Source organism: Hypanus sabinus, chromosome 7, assembly GCF_030144855.1.
Source record: "Hypanus sabinus isolate sHypSab1 chromosome 7, sHypSab1.hap1, whole genome shotgun sequence".
In the NCBI taxonomy this organism is placed as follows: domain Eukaryota; kingdom Metazoa; phylum Chordata; class Chondrichthyes; order Myliobatiformes; family Dasyatidae; genus Hypanus; species Hypanus sabinus.
In genome coordinates this window covers 5,786,124-5,802,662 of record NC_082712.1, presented here as the reverse complement: position 1 = coordinate 5,802,662, position 16,539 = coordinate 5,786,124, and the positions used below count along the sequence as shown (strand labels likewise).

The 16,539-nt window shown below is 49.2% G+C and overlaps 1 protein-coding gene across 3 annotated transcripts in view; it reads left to right on the top strand.

Moving 5' to 3' along the window:
* Positions 1–16,539, top strand: part of palld (palladin, cytoskeletal associated protein) — a 343,659-nt gene that overhangs the window by 150,873 nt on the left and 176,247 nt on the right. The gene's annotated exons all lie outside the window — the stretch shown is intronic.

The following is a 16,539-nucleotide window of genomic DNA, read 5'->3' as shown; positions in this document are numbered from 1 at the left end:
TGGGACAGTTTGCTCCCAACGTAAATGTTTCAGGTTCTTCCCCCCCCCCCCCCAAGTTTCAGCATGTTACTTAATTTTCTTTGCTGCAGTGCTTGGTTCTTTAATAATTGTGGGTTTATCTGGAAAGGTTCAAGAGCTCTTTATGGCATGATAATTAACGTTCCTCTTTGTTGTCCTAACTCTAGCCAAGATACATGGATACCTTCCACACACACCACATACCAACTACCTCGAGTTCCATTCATTATCCAGAATAATAACTGTCAGTGATGGTCAGGGTTCAGTGGTTCTGACAGATGTGTTACTGTGAATGCCCGCAAGAAAATTAATTTCAGGGTTCTAAATGTGACATGTCTGTATGTTAATAATAAAGTTACTTTGAACTTTGCTCCTTGCGATATGGTTAATCCCTCCTTGTCACATTCAACAATGAGCTTTCGAACTCCAAAGAAAACCTCCTCTGCTGCTCCACTCTGAATTTTTGCACACACTGGCTTCTTTATTTATTACTCAGAGATACAGCACGGAACAAGCCCTTCGGCCCTTCAAGCCAAGCCACCAGCAAACCCCTATTTAACCCTAACCTTATCACGGGACAATTTACATTGACCAATTACCCTATCAATGGACAGTGGGAGGAAACTGAAGCACCCAGAGGAAACCCACACATTCCATGGGGAGGACGTAGGAACTTCTTACCGTGGATGCTGGGATTTCTCTCTAAACTCTGATGTACCAGCATTAAGCTCACCACTAAACTGCTAAACATGGCGCCCATAGTAAGACTGAAAAGATTTCTACATCTTTTTAGCCTTGTGAATTTTTCACACAGAGAGTGGAGGGTGTGTGGAATGCACTGCCAGCGAAGGTGGTAGAGGCGGATACAATAGGGTCTTTTAAGAGACTCTTTTAGGTACATGGAGCTTAGAAGAATAAAGGCCCATGCAGAAGGGAAACTCAAGGCAGTTTCTAGGGTAGGTTTACATGGTCAGCACAACGTTATGGACTGAAGGGCCAATAACGTGCTGTAAATGTCTATGTTCTTTGTTCTGTTAAAATATGTTTCAGGTGGAGAGAGATCATCTCTGAGAAACCAGCACAGGCGCCATGGTCATGTAACAGCATGGCACTATTACAGCCTGAGACTTTGGAGTTCACAGTTCAGTTCTGGTGTACTCCGTAAGAAATTTGTACGTCCTTCCCGTGAGTGCATTGGTTTCCTCCAGGTGATCCAATTTCTTGCCAAAGTCCAGAGGCGTACTGGTTGACAGATTAATTGGCCACTATAAATTGCCTGTGATTAGGCTAGTGTTAAATAGCCGGGTTGCTGGGTGATGCAGCTCATTGGGCCAGGAGGGCCTATTTCACACTGTATCACTTAATAAAATAAATTATATTGAAGGGGAGTTGAGGCCAGATAGATCAGTTGTATCATATTGTATGGTGTGGCAGGCTTGAGGGGCTGAATGGCCTACTCATAGAACACAGAACAGTACTGCACACGAACAGGCCCTTCAGCCCACAACGTTGTTCCAAGCCAATTAAATTAGTAATGAAATGTCCAACTGAACTTATCCTTCTTGCCAACATAATGTCCATATCCTTCCATTTCCCTCACATTCATGTGCTGATCTAAACATCTCTTAAAAGTTTCTAATGCATCTGTCTCTACCATCACCACCACACAGCACCCCGCACTCACTGTGTAAAAAGCGCAAAGCAAGTAGAAAAATAAAATACATGGTGTATAACTGGGTGACAGGTTGGAGATACATCTCTACCAAAGGAGGCGTAAGGTGCTCCTTCCCTCTGCTAGTCTGAAGGTCACCCTTGGGGAAGGGGTAGCAACTGCTTAGCCTCCCAATTGGATTCATGTGAAGCCATGGGAGTAGGTGGTGGATGGTCGTATGAGCAGCTGGTGCAGATCACAAGTCCTGGTTATGTGACCACCAATACCAGGCAGACAATCTCTGAAGAGTATTGATAATGGCTGGGGTCACCTGTCTTGGAAAGACACTGTTCAGAGGAAAATGATGGCAAACCACTTCTGTAGAATAAAAATGCCAAAAGCAACCATGGTCATGGGACCATGATCGCCCCACATCATATGACACAACACATAATGATGGTGATACTAATGACAATTAAGGAGGTAATGTTGAGCTGTATTCTGGGCCATTGGTAGCATATTGGACCATTGCAAAATAGTCACATTGATGGGTCTAGGCTCATAATCGAAGCAAAACTAAGTTGATATCAGCGGGAGCAAAAAGAAAACAGAATGCACAATATATTTAAGTACAAAAGAGGGCTGTTCAAGAGTCTGCTAACAGCAGGGTAGAAGCTGTCCTTAAGTCTGATGGAACATGTTTCAGGTTTTTGTATCTTCTGCTCGAAAGGAGGAGTGAAAAGGGAGAATGATTGGGGTGGGAAGGGGCTTTGAGTATGTTTGCTGCTTTCCTGAAGCAGCAGGAGGTGTGGATGGGGTCAGTAGAGGGAGTCCGGTCTGAGGCAGGAAATGTGGATGGGGTCAGTGGAGGGATTCCGGTCTGAGGCAGCAGGAGGTGTGGATGGGGTCAGTGGAGGAAGTCCGGTCTGAGGCAGGAAATGTGGATGGGGTCAGTGGAGGGATTCCGGTCTGAGGCAGCAGGAGGTGTGGATGGGGTCAGTGGAGGAAGTCCGGTCTGAAGCAGGAGGTGTGGATGGGGTCAGTGGAGGAAGTCCGGTCTGAAGCAGGAGGTGTGGATGGGGTCAGTGGAGGAAGTCCGGTCTGAAGCAGGAGGTGTGGATGGGGTCAGTGGAGGAAGTCCGGTCTGAGGCAGCAGGAGGTGTGGATGGGGTCAGTGGAGAGAGTCCGGTCTGAGGCAGGAGATGTGGATGGGGTTAGTGGAGAGAGTCCGGTCTGAGGCAGGAGATGTGGATGGGGTTAGTGGAGGGAGTCCGGTCTGAGGCAGCAGGAGGTGTGGATGGGGTCATTGGAGGGAGTCCGGTCTGAAGCAGTAGGAGATGTGGATGGGGTCTGTGGAGGGAGTCCGGTCTGAAGCAGGAGGTGTGGATGGGGTCAATGGAGGCAGTCCGGTCTGAGGCAGCAGGAGGTGTGGATGGGGTCAGTGGAGGGAGACCGGTCTGAGGCAGGAGATGTGGATGGGGTCAGTGGAGGCAGTCCGGTCTGAGGCAGCAGGAGGTGTGGATGGGGTTAGTGGAGGGAGTCCGGTCTGAGGCAGGAGATGTGGATGGGGTTAGTGGAGGGAGTCCGGTCTGAAGCAGGAGATGTGGATGGGGTTAGTGGAGGGAGTCTGGTCTGAAGCAGGAGATGTGGATGGGGTTAGTGGAGGGAGTCCGGTCTGAGGCAGCAGGAGGTGTGGATGGGGTCATTGGAGGGAGTCCGGTCTGAAGCAGTAGGAGATGTGGATGGGGTCTGTGGAGGGAGTCCGGTCTGAAGCAGGAGGTGTGGATGGGGTCAGTGGAGGCAGTCCGGTCTGAGGCAGCAGGAGGTGTGGATGGGGTCAGTGGAGGGAGTCCGGTCTGAGGCAGTAGGAGATGTGGATGGGGTTAGTGGAGGGAGTCCGGTCTGAGGCAGCAGGAGGTGTGGATGGGGTCAGTGGAGGGTGTCCGGTCTGAGGCAGGAGGTGTGGATGGGGTCAGTGGAGGGGAGACTGGTCTGAGGCAGCTGTAGGTGTGGATGGGGTCAGAGGATGGAGTCCGGTCTGAAGCAGGAGGTGAGGATGGGGTCAGTGGAGGAAGTCCGGTCTGAGGCAGGAGGTGTGGATGGGGTCAGTGGAGGAAGTCCGGTCTGAGGCAGTAGGAGATGTGGATGGGGTTAGTGGAGGAAGTCCGGTCTGAGGCAGTAGGAGGTGTGGATGGGGTCAGTGGAGGGGAGACTGGTCTGAGGCAGCTGTAGGTGTGGATGGGGTCAGAGGATGGAGTCCGGTCTGAAGCAGGAGGTGTGGATGGGGTCAGTGGAGGGAGTCCGGTCTGAGGCAGGAGGTGTGGATGGGGTTAGTGGAGGAAGTCCGGTCTGAAGTAGCAGGAGGTGTGGATGGGGTTAGTGGAGGGAGTCCGGTCTGAAGCAGGGGGTGTGCATGCGGTCAGTGGAGGGAGTCTGGTCTGAAGCAGGAGATGTGGATGCGGTTAGTGGAGGGAGTCCGGTCTGAAGTAGCAGGAGGTGTGGATGGGGTTAGTGGAGGGAGTCCGGTCTGAAGCAGGGGGTGTGGATGCGGTCAGTGGAGGGAGTCCGGTCTGAGGCAGCAGGAGGTGTGGATGGGGTCAGTGGAGGAAGTCCGGTCTGAAGCAGCAGGAGATGTGGATGGGGTCAGTGGAGGAAGTCCGGTCTGAGGCAGTAGGAGGTGTGAATGGGGTCAGCGGAGGGAGTCCGGTCTGAAGCAGCAGGAGGTGTGGATCGGGTTAGTGGAGGGTGTCCGGTCTGAGGCAACAGGAGATGTGGATCGGGTCAGTGGAGGGAGTCCGGTCTGAAGCAGGAGATGTGGATGCGGTCAGTGTTGTGAGTCCGGTCTGAAGCATGGGGTGTGGATGGGGTCAGTGGAGGGAGTCCGGTCTGAAGCAGCAGGAGGTGCGGATGGGGTCAGTGGAGGAAGTCCGGTCTGAAGCAGCAGGAGATGTGGATGGTGTTAGTGGAGGGAGTCCGGTCTGAAGCAGGAGGTGTGGATGGGGTCAGTGGAGGAAGTCCGGTCTGAGGCAGCAGGAGGTGTGGATGGGCTAGTGGAGGGAGTCCGGTCTGAGGCAGCAGGGGGTGTGAATGGGGTCAGCGGAGGGAGTCCGGTCTGAAGCAGCAGGAGGTGTGGATCGGGTTAGTGGAGGGAGTCCGGTCTGAGGCAGCAGGAGGTGTGGATGGGGTCAGTGGAGGGAGTCCGGTCTGAAGCAGTAGGAGATGTGGATGGGGTCTGTGGAGGGAGTCCGGTCTAAAGCAGGAGGTGTGGATGGGGTCAGTGGAGGCAGTCCGGTCTGAGGCAGCAGGAGGTGTGGATGGGGTCAGTGGAGGGAGTCCGGTCTGAGGCAGCAGGGGGTGTGAATGGGGTCAGCGGAGGGAGTCCGGTCTGAGGCAGCAGGAGGTGTGGATGGGGTCAGTGGAGGGAGTCCGGTCTGAGGCAGCAGGAGGTGCGGATGGGGTCAGAGGACGGAGTCCGGTCTGAAGCAGGAGGTGAGGATGGGGTCAGTGGAGGGAGTCTGGTCTAATGCAGGAGGTGTGGATGGGGTCAGTGGAGGAAGTCCGGTCTGAGGCAGAAGGAGGTGTGGATGGGGTCAGTGGAGGGAGTCCGGTCTGAAGCAGGAGATGTGGACGGGGTTAGTGGAGGGAGTCTGGTCTGAAGCAGGAGGTGTGGATGGGGTCAGTGGAGCAAGTCCGGTCTGAGGCAGTAGGAGGTGTGGATGGGGTTAGTGGAGGAAGTCCGGTCTGAGGCAGTAGGAGGTGTGGATGGGGTTAGTGGAGGAAGTCTGGTCTGAAGCAGTAGGAGATGTGGATGGGGTCAGTGGAGGGAGTCCGGTATGAGGCAGCAGGAGGTGTGAATGTGGTCAGTGGAGGAAGTCTGGTCTGAAGCAGGAGGTGTGGATGGGGTCAGTGGAGGAAGTCCGGTCTGAAGCAGGAGATGTGGATGGGGTCAGTGGAGGGAGTCCGGTCTGAGGCAGGTGGTGTGGATGGGGTTAGTGGAGGGAGTCCGGTCTGAAGCAGGAGGTGTGGATGGGGTCAGTGGAGGTAGTCCGGTCTGAAGCAGTAGGAGATGTGGATGGGGTCTGTGGAGGGAGTCCGGTCTAAAGCAGGAGGTGTGGATGGGGTCAGTGGAGGCAGTCCGGTCTGAGGCAGCAGGAGGTGTGGATGGGGTCAGTGGAGGGAGTCCGGTCTGAGGCAGCAGGAGGTGCGGATGGGGTCAGAGGACGGAGTCCGGTCTGAAGCAGGAGGTGAGGATGGGGTCAGTGGAGGGAGTCTGGTCTAATGCAGGAGGTGTGGATGGGGTCAGTGGAGGAAGTCCGGTCTGAGGCAGAAGGAGGTGTGGATGGGGTCAGTGGAGGGAGTCCGGTCTGAAGCAGGAGATGTGGACGGGGTTAGTGGAGGGAGTCTGGTCTGAAGCAGGAGGTGTGGATGGGGTCAGTGGAGGGAGTCTGGTCTGAGGCAGTAGGAGGTGTGGATGGAGTTAGTGGAGCAAGTCCGGTCTGAGGCAGTAGGAGGTGTGGATGGGGTTAGTGGAGGAAGTCCGGTCTGAGGCAGTAGGAGGTGTGGATGGGGTTAGTGGAGGAAGTCTGGTCTGAAGCAGTAGGAGATGTGGATGGGGTCAGTGGAGGGAGTCCGGTATGAGGCAGCAGGAGGTGTGAATGTGGTCAGTGGAGGAAGTCTGGTCTGAAGCAGGAGGTGTGGATGGGGTCAGTGGAGGAAGTCCGGTCTGAAGCAGGAGATGTGGATGGGGTCAGTGGAGGGAGTCCGGTCTGAGGCAGGAGGTGTGGATGGGGTTAGTGGAGGGAGTCCGGTCTGAAGCAGGAGGTGTGGATGGGGTCAGTGGAGGAAGTCCGGTCTGAAGCAGGAGATGTGGATGGTGTTAGTGGAGGGAGTCCGGTCTGAAGCAGGAGGTGTGGATGGGGTTAGTGGAGGGAGTCCGGTCTGAAGCAGGAGGTGTGGATGGGGTCAGTGGAGGAAGTCCGGTCTGAAGCAGGAGATGTGGATGGTGTTAGTGGAGTGAGTCCGGTCTGAAGCAGGAGATGTGGATGGGGTCAGTGGAGGAAGTCCGGTCTGAAGCAGGAGGTGTGGATGGTGTTAGTGGAGGAAGTCTGGTCTGAAGCAGGAGGTGTGGATGGGGTCAGTGGAGGAAGTCCGGTCTGAAGCAGGAGATGTGGATGGTGTTAGTGGAGGGAGTCTGGTCTGAAGCAGGAGGTGTGGATGGGGTTAGTGGAGTGAGTCCGGTCTGAAGCAGGTGGTGTGGATGGGGTCAGTGGAGGCAGTCCCGTCTGAGGCAGCAGGTGGTGTGGACGGGGTCAGTGGAGGGAGTCCGGTCTGAGGCAGCAGGAGGTGTGGATGGGGTCAGTGGAGGGAGTCTGGTCTGAGGCAGTAGGAGGTGTGGATGGAGTTAGTGGAGCAAGTCCGGTCTGAGGCAGTAGGAGGTGTGGATGGGGTTAGTGGAGGAAGTCCGGTCTGAGGCAGTAGGAGGTGTGGATGGGGTTAGTGGAGGAAGTCTGGTCTGAAGCAGTAGGAGATGTGGATGGGGTCAGTGGAGGGAGTCCGGTATGAGGCAGCAGGAGGTGTGAATGTGGTCAGTGGAGGAAGTCTGGTCTGAAGCAGGAGGTGTGGATGGGGTCAGTGGAGGAAGTCCGGTCTGAAGCAGGAGATGTGGATGGGGTCAGTGGAGGGAGTCCGGTCTGAGGCAGGAGGTGTGGATGGGGTTAGTGGAGGGAGTCCGGTCTGAAGCAGGAGGTGTGGATGGGGTCAGTGGAGGAAGTCCGGTCTGAAGCAGGAGATGTGGATGGTGTTAGTGGAGGGAGTCCGGTCTGAAGCAGGAGGTGTGGATGGGGTTAGTGGAGGGAGTCCGGTCTGAAGCAGGAGGTGTGGATGGGGTCAGTGGAGGAAGTCCGGTCTGAAGCAGGAGATGTGGATGGTGTTAGTGGAGTGAGTCCGGTCTGAAGCAGGAGATGTGGATGGGGTCAGTGGAGGAAGTCCGGTCTGAAGCAGGAGGTGTGGATGGTGTTAGTGGAGGAAGTCTGGTCTGAAGCAGGAGGTGTGGATGGGGTCAGTGGAGGAAGTCCGGTCTGAAGCAGGAGATGTGGATGGTGTTAGTGGAGGGAGTCTGGTCTGAAGCAGGAGGTGTGGATGGGGTTAGTGGAGTGAGTCCGGTCTGAAGCAGGTGGTGTGGATGGGGTCAGTGGAGGCAGTCCCGTCTGAGGCAGCAGGTGGTGTGGACGGGGTCAGTGGAGGGAGTCCGGTCTGAGGCAGCAGGAGGTGTGGATGGGGTCAGTGGAGGGAGTCCGGTCTGAGGCAGCAGGGGGTGTGGATGGGGTCAGTGGAGGAAGTCCGGTCTGAGGCAGCAGGAGGTGTGGATGGGGTTAGTGGAGGAAGTCCGGTCTGAGGCAGCAGGAGGTGTGGATGGGGTCAGTGGAGGGAGTCCGGTCTGAGGCAGCAGGAGGTGTGGATTGGGTCATTGGAGGGAGTCCGGTCTTCGGCAGCAGGAGATGTGGATGGGGTCAGTGGAGGGAGTCCGGTCTGAAGCAGGAGGTGTGGATGGGGTCAGTGGAAGGTGTCCGGTCTGAGGCAGTAGATGTGGATGGTGTTAGTGGAGGAGAGACTGGTCTGAGGCAGGAGGTGTGGATGGGGTCAGTGGTGGAAGTCCGGTCTGAAGCAGGGGGTGTGGATGTGGTCAGTGGAGGGAGGTCGGTTTGAAGCAGGAGATGTGGATGGGGTCAGTGGAGGGAGTCCAGTCTGAGGCAGTAGATGTGGATGGTGTTAGTGGAGGGGAGATTGGTTTGGGCTGAGCTGACAACTCTCTGCTTCCTTGTGACTGGTTGTGTGTCTCCTGGTTACTGCAGTTCGTCCCATATTCGAAAGACATGCTGGCAGGTTGGGTCATCGGCCATAGTCCTCCAGTGTAAGTGAATAGTGGATGGTTTGTTTGTTTTTTTAGTGGTATAGCACAGTAGCCTGCCCTTCTGGCCCAATGAGCCTGTGCTGCCCAATCACACCCATGTGAACAATTAACCTACTAACCCATGCATCTTTGGGATGTGAGGGGAAACCAGAGTATCTGGAGGAAACCTGTGCGGTCACAGAAAGATCATACAAACTGATTACAGACAGCAATGAGATTAGTTTTGCAGCAGCACTACAAAAAAAACTATAAATTACAGAAATAAATTGTGCAGAAAAAGAAGGAAGGAGGTAGTATTGTTGAATTCATTGACCATTCAGAAATCTGATGGTGGAAGGGAAAAAGCTGTTCCTGAATTGTTTATTGTGGGTCCTGTGCCTCTCTCTGACTGTAGTAATGAGACGAGGGCATATTCTGGTGGTGAGGGTCTTTAGTAATGGCTGCCGTCTTCTTTAGGGATCTCCTCATAAAGATGCCCTCAATGGTGGAGAACTAAAGAAATGGATCAATGTAGATTGAGTGTAAATAGTTTGGTGAAGATTTGCAAATATCAATGTGCTCAAGTGCCTACTTCCATGTCACTCTATGACTCAAAAAAATATGAACAATGATGATAAACTCTCACTCCTTCTGCTGGGACAGGCAAAAAAAAATTAAAGTCCCCTTTGACCTCCCAGGCACAGGCCAACTATAAAATATTTCTCACACAAAATTAATACAGATTACTAATGGCTGAGAAATGTGCAGGAGAGTTTTCCTTTTCAAATTTCAGTCAAAATTCAACTCTAACATGCAAGGACGGCAAAACACGCTGACAAGCTCTTGCCGAAATGTTTTTGGATGAGCTTGTGAACTTGGGTTTTGTTTTCTCTCAATGAACCGCATTCCCACAGTCCCATGAAAGCCAATAGGACAGCAGAACACTCCGACTCTGAGCAAGAAGGTGGTAGAAGCACAATGCTGTGTTGCCCCCGAAGTCCATCTCTTACATCATACCTTAATTCCATCGAACCATTTGATTCCAGATCCTTTAGTCGTGATATGGATGTAAAACATATTATCCTCAGAAGACATTGTAAGGAGGGAGTATCCAGTCTCCTCTGGGCCTGATGACATAATTTCCCCAAAAACAGTTAGAAATTTGAGCTAAAAAATGATGGAAACACTCACCAAGCTAATCGGCGAAGAGAAGGAACAGAATGAACAGTTCAGGCTTGCTGACCTTTTATCGGACTGGGGGTTTTTGAGATGTTGCTGTGTTGCATAAACAATGTGTCTCAGCAGAGAAGACCACACACACACACTCACTCAAATACACACACACACACTCACACACTCAAATACACACTCATATACACACACACTCACACACACATACACACTCAAATACACACTCATACACGCACACACTCACTCACTCACTCACACACACACATACACAGACACACACACTCAAATACACACTCATACACGCACACACTCACTCACTCACTCACTCACACACACACATACACAGACACACACACTCAAATACACACTCATACACGCACACACTCACTCACTCACTCACACACACACATACACAGACACACACACTCAAATACACACTCATACACACACACACTCGCACACACATACACACTCAAATACACACACAGACACACACACTCACTCACACACACACACACACACTCACTCAAATACACACACACACTCACACACTCAAATACACACTCATATACACACACACTCACACACACATACACACTCAAATACACACTCATACACGCACACACTCACTCACTCACACACACACATACACAGACACACACACTCAAATACACACTCATACACACACACACTCGCACACACATACACACTCAAGTACACACACAGACACACACACTCACTCACTCACACACACACACACACACACACTCACACTCAAATACCCACGCTCACACCTAGACACACACACTTAAATACACACACACGCACACACTCAAATACACACACACACTCGCACACACATACACACTCAAATACGCACACAGACACGCACACACTCTCTCTCTCTCTCTCTCTCTCTCTCTCTCTCTCTCTCTCTCTCTCTCTCTCACACACACACTCTCTCTCTCTCTCTCACACACACACACACACACTCATTCACAAAGCACAGGCATGCACGCAACAAGAGCACCAGTTCAAGTGTAGCTGTTTGCTGCATCTGTGCTTAATGTAAAGATTGATAACCGCCTGAGGAAGATTTCATAGACACTGTTTAAAAAGCCGAAATGCTATCTGTTTCTGTAGACTGCAGCCTCGGGCACTCGTCATTATGATTCATTCGTTCCTGAGACCATCACAATTTGTAGGAGCTTTACCACTACACACTCACAGCAGACTCAGCCTGCTTCCTGGCTCAGCAGCCAGGCAGTATACATGGAAAATAGAGTGTCCGATATCACTGAGGCACCTCCCAACCCTAAACGCACCTTGAAAGGATGTGCTTATTGTTCTGTTGTCCAAAATGCAGCATGGTTTATGTTTTTGCTTTTTTTAAAACAAAAACTTCACACCATCTTAAATGTTTCTTCTGATCTGATCAAGCATTCCACTTACCCCCACCCCCTCCTCTATCTATTAGCTCAGTCACTGCACTGCACTGTAAACACTAAAACTCTTTTTATAATGCTGTTTACATGGTAAATACATGCTGGCATTAATGCACATATTATTCCAACCTCTACTTTAACCTCTAGATTGTTTTTCCACTCAGTACTGCCTGTACTTAACAGTGACCACAGAGAGTATGCCCATGAACTTCTTCTCTGTAGCCCAGACATTTCAAGGTTCAACATCTTGTGTGATCAGAGATACTCTTCTGCACACCACTGTTGTAATGTGTGGTTATTTGATTTACTGTCGCCTTCCTGGCATTTTGAACCAGTCTGGCTATTCTCTTCTGACCACACTCATTAACAAGGCATTTTTGCCCACAGAACTGTCACTCACTAGATGTGTCTTTGTTTCTCTGTAAACTCTAGAGACTGTTGTGTGTGTAAATCCTAGGCGATCAGCAGTTTCTGAGATACTCAAACTGCCCCATCTGGCACCAACAATCTTTTCATGGCCAAAGTCACTTAGATCACATTTCTTCCCCATTCTGATGTTTGATTTGAACAACAACTGAACCTCTTGACCATGTCTGCATACGTTTATGTATTGAGTTGCTACCACATGATTGGCTGATTAGATCTTTGTATTTGAGCAGGTGTACAGGTGAATCTAAGTCACTGATTGTATTTTACGTAATTCTTCATTTTTATAATTGTTGAATGCTGTTGATTTTTTGTTGCATGCTGCCCCAATACGCCACAGCAAATTCCTAGTAAATAAAATATATATGGTGCATAAATTTGATCCTTGACACAGCAAGCTTCTACTGACCAGGGCTGTGCCACTGATCAAAGAATAAGTGTTGTTCAGTACATTACAAAAACCTTATCTCATTAAAACATACGCAATATTGAAAGCAAAAGAAGAGTGGTGTGGAGAGGATGTTTCCTATAATGGGGTAGTTGAGGACCAGAGGACACAGCCTTAGAGTAGAAGGATGTCCATTTGGAACAGAGATGAGGAGGGTCCAGCCAGAGTTTGTTGAATCTGTGTTATTCGTTGCCAGACAGCTGTGGAAGCAAAGCTATTTGGTATATTTAAAGCTGAGTTTGATAGGCTCTTAATTAGTAAGGGTGTCAAAGGTTACAGGGAGAAGGCAGAAGTCTTTCGAAAGACATATAGGTTAGGCCTAGTGAGTTGAGAGCAGACTATCTTGGCACTAGATGCGTGGTGACACTTGTGGGCTGCCCCAGCTCATCCTCGGACTGTGTTGGTCATTCATGCAAGTGACACATCTCACTATATATTTTTCAATGTTTCGATGTACATGTGACAAATAAAGCTGATCTTCTGAAAATATATACAGTATTCTGCTAATCTGTGTATCTTTGTGTGAGTCTGTATCTGTGTGTATATATATCTGTGACATTTATTATAGCAAGCATGTGTGTGTGTGTGTGTGTGTGTGTGTGATTATGTGTCTGCAAGACTATATTTGAGCACATGTACCTTTGTGTGAATATGTGTTTATTAATATACACATGTAGGCATGTGTGTGAGTGTGTTCAGAATCAGAATCAGGTTTATTATCACTGACATAGGTTGTGTCATATTTTTGTTTTGTGGCTGCAGTACAGAACAAGATTTTAAACATTACCATAAGCTGTAACAAACTAAATAATCCAAAATGCATGTACATTTGACTGCATCAATGAACGTGAGTGTGTGTTAGTATTATGTATGTGGCTGCATGAGTATACGTGTCAGTGTAATTGTATGTGTGTGCAAAAGTGTATGTGTGTGTGTATTTGTGAGTGCGTATTTCTGTGTATGTACGTGTGTGTGTGTGTGTGTGTGTGTGTGTGTCTATGTCTGTGTGTGGCATCAGACAGATGTAATTACTACCGCCTGGAATTCCTTTCACCATTTCTTGACTCTCACTCCCAGTGGGACGTGAGGCCTCTTATTTCTCCTGCTGCCTTGACATCCACAAGAAATCCTCCCGGAATATAACTTGCTCAGGATGCAGCATAGACATAATTCAGGACGAGACGTGGTGAGAGTGGTATGCACTGTAGGAAGAGATGATTTTTTTCCCCCTCCGGTTGCTTTGCTCCTGATGAGACTGTAGACTAATCGAGAGGGGCAGATTGTGTATTTACACCCCAACTTCAGTTGCCTTCTATCCTGCAGCTGCCATGAAGGTGAAAGGCCCGTTAGATGGACAACTTTCCCTTTTTATGGTTGTTTCTGTAACAAAGAGCACATTTAATGCTGAACAGAAAACGGGGGAAACGCTCAGCAGATCGGGCCACATCTGTGAGAAGGGAAATCAATTACCCATCAACCAACAGCACGGATAAGTTCACTCACCTTGACACTGAACTGATTCCACAACTTGCAAAGGTTCACTTGCAAAGACCCTACAACTCATGTTCTCAGTATTATTTACTGATTAACATTATTACTTCTCTTTTTAAATTATTTTTTATTATTTAGAGATACAGCATGGTAACAGGCCCTTCTGGCCCAACAAGCCTGCACCATCCAGTTACACCCATGTGACCAATTAACCTACTAACCTGCCAGTCTGTGGAATGTGGGAGGAAACCAGGGTGCCCAGAGGAAACCCACGTGGTCAAGGGGCAAACATACAAACCCTTCCAGACAGCACTGGGAATTGAATCTGAGTCGCTTTGCTGTAAAGTGTTGTGTTAACGTGCTGCCATTTTTGTATTTGCACAGATCATCTTTTTTTGCATGTTGGTTGTTTGTCAATCTTTGTGTGTAGTTTTTCAATGATTCTACTATTCCACTGTGAATGCCTGCAAGGAAATGGATCTCAGGGATATATATGGTGACGTATATGTACTTTGATAATAAATTTACTTTGAACTTTGAACTGAGTCAACATTTCAGGCTGAACTGGGAAGGAGACAAAGGAGGTCTTTAAGCTGTAGGGGGGAAGGGAAGGGGGTGTCTTCGATAAAGTAACCCCAGGGTGAACATGGAGATAATCTATGAACAAGATAATGTGGTGAGTTAGTCAATGAGTTCAGCCAGAGAGCACAAACACAGATGGACAGATGTAGGGCTAGTGGGTCCGGGCCAGGGGCTGGAGGTTGTAGGCCCAAAATCTGAGAGTCCAAGGACTGGAAGCCAAGAGACAGCTATCCTGTGGCTGCAGGCCTGTCTGTGTGTGTGCAGAGTTGAGTGGGTGGGAAAAGGGCCTGTTTTTCTCCTGGTACCTGCCACTCTGTGCGTAGAATACCTGCTGATGACATCGCCCCGTATACATACTCTCTTCCAAACACCATAAAGTTATGCCCCCTTGTTTTAGTGATTTCTGCACTGGGGAAAAATATAAGTGAAAGATAAATCTGAATCTGAATATGAAGAGGCTGTTAGATTGACACATGATTATGCAGAGAATGGAGGGTTCGGGACCATGGACAGGAGAAAAGATTAAGTTTAATTTGGCATTCTGTTCAGCCCTGATATCGTGGGCCGAAGGGCCTTTTTCTGTATTGTGCCATTCTACGTTAACATCTCACCCCCTTCCTTCTCTCTCAGTTTTTATAGCTTTAGCACGTGTATGCTGTCAATTATTGCATTGGAGATGCAGTCTGGGGACTCTCCTGAATTTCCTGCCACCTGTATTTCTGACCATTCTTCACTCGCGCCTTTTAATTGGCTCCCCTTACATAGAAGCGTAATTTTTCTGCCAGGATCATCAAGGTAGCCTAGGGGTTAATGTGACGTTATCACAGCACCAACCCAAGTTTAAAACCACCGCTGCCCGTAAAGTATTTCTATGTCCCTTCTCCCCATGACTGCGCGGGTTTTTAATCACGTGGCTTGCTTTCCTTCCACATTCCAAAGGCGTACGGGTCAGTAGGTTGGTTGGTCACTGTAAATTGTCCTGAGATTAGGCAAGGATTAAATCGAGAGATTGCTGGGCCTTATTCTCAGCCAATCAATCAATAAATAGAAAATAAATAAGAGTTAAACAAGCAAAAAAAAGCATTTCAAGTGAATGGTGCAGTACTGTTTCCATAACATTTGCACTGTTAACCCCTTTCATGATGTGTAATACTCTGATCAGATCACCCCCTGATGTAGTGCTCTCCAGGGAAGACAGCCCTAGGCAGTGTAATCTTTCCTGATTGCTGTAACCTCCTGGTTCTGACTTAATAGTTGTAAATATACCTTGCATTCACTCTGTGTGTTTATTTCTACTCTTGTGTAACTCTGTCCAGTTTCCCTCTCTAATCCACTTCCGCCAGCTACTTCTCCCTCCCAGATGGGAGAGATTTCCATGTTGGCCTTGGGATCCTTCCCGTGAAACCGCACAGTGCAAATATCATTAGCAAACGGAACCACACCAAACACGTGAAATGCTTTCATTTGCTAGTTTAATGTAGTTGTTAATTCATTTTCTCTAAATATTAAATAGCAGCCAATTGGCATTAAAGGCATTTTGCCTCCCAATGCAATGTCCTTAGATAAATGGGGAGTGCTTGTGTGAGAGAGAGTGGCAGAGGAACAGCAAGTATGTAAGAAATTGAGTATTTGTGTGTAAGCAAGAGGAACTGTACTGTATGTGCCTGTCGATATGTAAGAAACTATCTGTCATTGAATGTATGAGAGAGAATTTCTGTGTCTTCTCATTGTTACCATCGGGGGAAGATACAGGACCCTGGTGAACCTTCTGCTCCACCATCAGATTTTTGAATGGACAATAAGCCAACCTATGAACACTGACTCACTATTTTTGCTCTCTTTTTAGAATCGTAGAGAAGTACAGCACAGAAACAGGCCCTTTGGCCCATCTGGTCCATGCTGAAACGATTTAAACTGTCTACTCCCATCAACCTGCAGCAAGACCAGAGCCCTCCATACCCCCACCATCCATGTACCGATCCAAAATTCTCTTAAATGTTCAGATCGAGCTGGCATGCACCACTGTCACTGGCAGCTCATTCCACACTCTCACGAAGTTCCCCCTCAGCCAGAAGTTCAGTACCCCTTGCACTTCTCACCTTTCACCTGGAACCCTTGACCTCTGGTTGTAGCCCCACACAACCTCAGTGGATTGCACTGCTTATTGAGTTTAATTTTTGTGGATATTTCTTATTGTAATTTATAGTTTCTTTATGTATTGTAATGTACTGCTGCTACAAAACAAGAAAATTTGTGATAAATGTCATTGATTGAAACCTGATTCTGATTCTGAGTGAGACAGAGAGAGAATGCGAGCGTTTGTGTATGTTTGTGTGAGACACTGTGTCTCTGTGTGGCAGAAAGATAGATGGAGAGTGATTTAGTTTATGTCTGAGAG